Genomic DNA, 4855 nt, shown 5'->3' with positions numbered 1-4855 from the left:
ACTATGCAAAATCCACCTATCGAGAGCTTACTGTGCGCCTGGCATGGCACTCAGCAACTAACTATGCAAAATCCACCTATCAAGAGCCTACTGTGTGCCTAGCATGGCACTCAGCAACTAACTATGCAAAAAAACTCTCTAACAGGATCAGAATAGGAAATATGCAGTGGTCATTCGATAAATGTTTATTAATTAGATTTGATTAACTTCTTGAACTTTACTATCTGGCTAAACTTTGGAAAGTCTTTTATTAATGTTTTCTTCACATGGCAGTGACGTTTAGTTTCACATATGCTACCAAACACCTGACTCTCTGGACTTTTTTGTAGCAGCCCCTCAATCCTCATTAATTAATTGCTTATTTATTTTTGAACTCATAGGACATAAATCAAGAAGTATCTAATAAACTACAATAAAAAAGAAAAGGGAAAAAGCCATAGACTATGTGACAGAAAAACAGGCAGTTAAGGAAGCCACTCTCTCTTAACTCCCTATTGTCAAGATCTAAGAAACATACTCCCTTTTTCTATTATTAGATGCACTCTAAACTGCTGGTAAAGCAGTGATAAGTTTTCCTAAACTACTGATTCACTCTTGCCCCATTTCTCTTGCTGTTGCCTGGACTGGATGCTGCGTGAAGGTCAAGTAATTGTAGCTAATATCTGAGGCTCAGGCTCCAGGTGAGTTAACTGGTCCAAAAGAAGGCCACACTACAACCTCGGACAAGGAACACCATATTGTGACAGCCCACTCAGCAGAGATGGACTAATAACTGTCACATCAGGAACAGGCTGGCCCCAGAGCACCACAGCTCCAGTCTGGCCTGACAAAATCTGTTTTTCATCAACCTTCCCGACCTTACACAAAAGCTTCCCTAATACCTGAAAATACCACTGGATGTTATTTCTACCTGGGACTTCAATCAATAGTGATTGCCATCCAAGTAAAATCAAAATTCTTGAGTATGCTAGATGCCCAATAGATACTGAATTAATCGGAGGTGAAAAGCACTAAGTTAATGACCACAAATGAACGTAATTTTCTTCATTATCATCAGCAAACACTTCTTGAGCTCTTACAAGGTGCAAGGGATAACAACAAAAGGTATCAATCACAGGCCAACTCAATGGCAACTAACAACAACACCAACAACAAATGAATGGAATTCACATCTGATAACTACACTGTGGAGACCGCGGTGGCATAGTGGTTAAGGACGACAGCCACTAACCAAAACGTCAGCAGTTCGAATCCACCAGGTGCTCCCTGGAAACCGTATGGGGAAGTTCTACTCGGTCCTATAGGGTTGCTATGAGTTGGAACTGACTCGAGGGCAATGGGGTTTTAACTACACTGTGATGCATGCGGGACTGGAACATTCCTACATGTGAGAACACCTCATGTGCCTTGTCACCATCCATAAGTGGTGGTTTGCGTGTTGCTATGATGGTGAACAGGGTTCCGCAGAGCTTCCAGACCAAGATGGACAAGGAGTAAAGCTTTGCTTATCTCCTTCCAAAAATCAGACAATAAAAACCCTATAGATCATAACAGTTTGACCTGCAACTGATCTAGGGGACTGCACAGGACCGGGCAGTGTTCAGCCATGAGTCGGTGGCTGACCTGATGGCAGCTAACCACAAGAGACGTGAAAACACCGTTGCCTTTTAGTTCAGGCTTCTCTAGTTGCCTATTTTAACAGCATATGCCTTTTTTTTCCTATGAAAAAACGAAACCAAGAGAAAAAAAGGGAAGGATGGGTGGATGGAAGGATGGATCTCAGTGTCTGACATGTCTGGCTGACACTGAAAGAATTCAAAACGTATAGGAGCTGGAATGTGTGAGAATTCTTTTCTTCATGCTGAACCAAAATTTCTGTGGTAGTCACTGTTATCCTAAGAGGCTCCATTCAGTTCACTGCTGAATAGTCTCCCCCTCCACATATGTTTGATGACCTGTGTGGTTCAGCTCCTACCCCAGGGAAGCAACAGATATTTTATACAACACCACATGCTCACAACTCCCACTTTTCCAATCATAAAAAACAGAACCAAAAAAATAAATAAATAAAAACTTAAACACCAATTATTGTAAATACAGCACAATTAAAGGCTTGCGTAAATAGCACCAAACCAAAAAAAAAAAAAAAAAAACACCAAACCCGTGTCATCGAGTCGATTCCAACTCATAGCAACCCTATAGGACAGAATAGAACTGCCCCATAGGGTTTCCAAGGAGCGGCTGGTGGATTCGAACTGCTGACCTTTTGGTTAGCAGCAGCGGCACGCCTTAGCTCTTAACCATTGCGCCGCCAGGGCTTCAATTAAAAAAAAGAAAACAGAATTTTAAGTGAAAAACATGCATTTCAATTCTAATGTAGAATCTAAAAAATAAATTTCCTAATGTACTTTTTCTTTTTACTTAAAGCTATGGAAAGACTCCAAGTTTGAAGAGCATGACCAATAATTTTTTTTTAGATTGTACTTCACTGCTTCTATTACCTGAAATCTTTCAGTAGTACACGTGACAGATTAAACATGTTGCTTCATTTTCTTTGCGTGTCACCTTTAAAGTACTATTTTCTCTAACAGTAATGATAATCCAAGTTTTATCTACCCAGAGGTGCAAGTGAGCTGGGGACTTGGCCGGAGCGTACCTTCCAGGAAACAGAGTGGTTACGGAGGCTTCCCGCCCCAGTGGTGGGGCTCTGACCCAGATCGAACTAAATACCCTTCTCTCACATACGACCAGTTGCTGTGGAGTCGATTCCGACTTATGGCACCCCCATGTGTGTCAAGAGTGGAGATGTGCTCCACAGGGTTTTCAATGGCTGATCTTCCTGGAAGTAGATTGCCAGGCCAGGCTGTTCTCATCAGGAGCCTTTCAGTTAGCAGCCAAGCCCTTAACTGTCTGCCCCACACAGAGGCTCCCTCCCTCTTCCCCCTTCCACTTACTGTTACTGTTGTCAGCTGCTGGCCAGTTGGGGGGCCTTATGTATAAAAAAAAATGAAACATTGCCCATCCTGTGCCATCTTCATGATCAACTGTTGGTATGTTTGAGTCCACCTACTAGTCACTCTTGGAGCCCTGGTGGCACAGCAGTTAAGCAGTGGTTAAGAGCGCAGCTGCTTAACCAAAAGGTCAGCAGTTCAAATCCACCAGCCGCTCCTTGGTAACCCAATGGGGGCAGTTCTACTCTGTTCTATAGGGTCGCTATGAGTCGGAATTGACTGCAAAGCAATGGGTACTAGTCACTCCGAATCACTTAACCCTGCTTTTGGTGTTCACAAGCACTTATCACTATCCAAACGTATCTCATTTATTTATTTGTCTGGTCCCCCACAAGAATGTTATCTCCAGAAAACACGGCTATATGTGTCTTGTTGACTCAACCACAGCTTCCAGAACAGTACATGGTATGTACAAATTGTTTGATAAATATGTACTGAGTGAATTATTTCTTACAATGCTCTAAAGAATTGCAGCTTCTTTTTAGATTAATAAATCAACTGGTAAAATGCTAGTGTCCTTATTTCTTATCACTGAAAAAAAAAAGTAAGAGGAAAAACATACCTGCTCACCAACTCTTGCTAAACTGGATGTGAAAAGTTTCCTGTGCATTAATATACTGATTTCCTTACCAATTTGCTGAATGAAGAAGCCTTACCTTCACCCATGATCTCAGAACTACTGTCTCAACTGACAGAAGCAAGTTATATCATAATACAAAACCCAGGGGGCTATGGTCACTCAAACAAATATTCTTAAGAAGTTCAGCCACTGTTATTTCTTACCCCACACTGCTTCAGCAATTTCAGCTTAATGATAGTATCATTCAGTCAAGCATAAGTGTCAAAACTTTTATAGGCTTTAAGAAGGAAACTGGGAGGTAGAAAACATAGTAGTGATTTGGTACTGAGAAAAAGAGCCCATTTAAAATATTATTCTTCCCTATATTCTCTAACCACAGCCCTCGTGTCCCATACCTCACTGAAGATAGCTTTCCTTTTGTTGCAAACTACAGTGATTTCTGGCATTCCCTTTCTAAGCCACAGAAACCAGTTGGGACTATGGTGGAAGAACGGATGATGTGGTAGAAAGTGCGTGTGGGCTTGGATGTGAAGTTCTGGGTGTGTGACCTTTGCCAAGCTAACCTGAGTCCAAGTTTCATCATTTGTAAACGGCCATAAAGTTTCCTCCCAAGGAGAACGGTCAGAAGAACCAAATATAACCACTGTACAGTGCCTGCGTGCAGTGAATGCTCACTTTCCTCTTTCTTCCACTCACCAACTGCGGAGCAACCTCGAGGATTCGCAGTGATTACTCAACCATCAAGGTTGTAAGTGAGGATTGCTGTCGAGCAATTGCATACCCTAATAACGAGCATCTTGGCAAACCCCACGAAGCCAGGGGCCCGTCCCCCTCGGGGGGCGAGGGAACGCTCGCACCCACCTGCGGGGCCGAAAACCCAGTCCCTTTTCCTTTGGGCTTCCAGCCTCGAAGAAGAGCCGGGGGCCAGAGAGGACCGGCCACGCAGCTACCGAGGGGCTCCGAGCGCCGGCGGCTCGCACCGGAAGAGAGGAGGGAGGGCTGAGGCCGCGGGCGCGCGAGGCACCAAAAAGACGGGTACTCACCTCCGGAGGGCGGCCGGCGAAGGCGGCCAGCCCGCTCCAGGCGACGAGGAAGTCGGGCGGCGGCGCCCGGCGGCTCCGGCAGACAAGGGCGAGCACGGTTCCCAGCACGAAGGCGGCCGCAGCGCAGCCCAGGTACAGGACGAGCCGGAGCAGGGCGGCGCACGGCCCCCAGCCTCCCGCCGCCTGCCAGCAGTCGGGCCCCAGGCTGGAGAGGGACACGG

The 4855-nt window shown here is 45.1% G+C and overlaps 1 protein-coding gene across 3 annotated transcripts in view; it reads right to left on the bottom strand.

Annotated features, from left to right (window-relative positions):
* The window catches only part of SNX25 (sorting nexin 25), a 133843-nt gene extending 129006 nt beyond the window's left edge, over window positions 1-4837 (bottom strand). For all 3 annotated transcript variants that reach the window (XM_023737208.1, XM_023737207.1, XM_004382764.2), the window contains exon 1: window positions 4635-4837. The gene's annotated coding sequence lies outside the window, so the exon portion shown is untranslated. The remainder of the gene's footprint in view (window positions 1-4634) is intronic.
* Between the last annotated feature and the right edge of the window lie 18 nt (window positions 4838-4855).

Source organism: Trichechus manatus, unplaced genomic scaffold, assembly GCF_000243295.1.
Source record: "Trichechus manatus latirostris isolate Lorelei unplaced genomic scaffold, TriManLat1.0 scaffold00099, whole genome shotgun sequence".
NCBI lineage: Eukaryota > Metazoa > Chordata > Mammalia > Sirenia > Trichechidae > Trichechus > Trichechus manatus.
The sequence above is the reverse complement of the archived record's forward strand: the minus strand, read 5'-3'. Positions and strand labels throughout refer to the sequence as shown.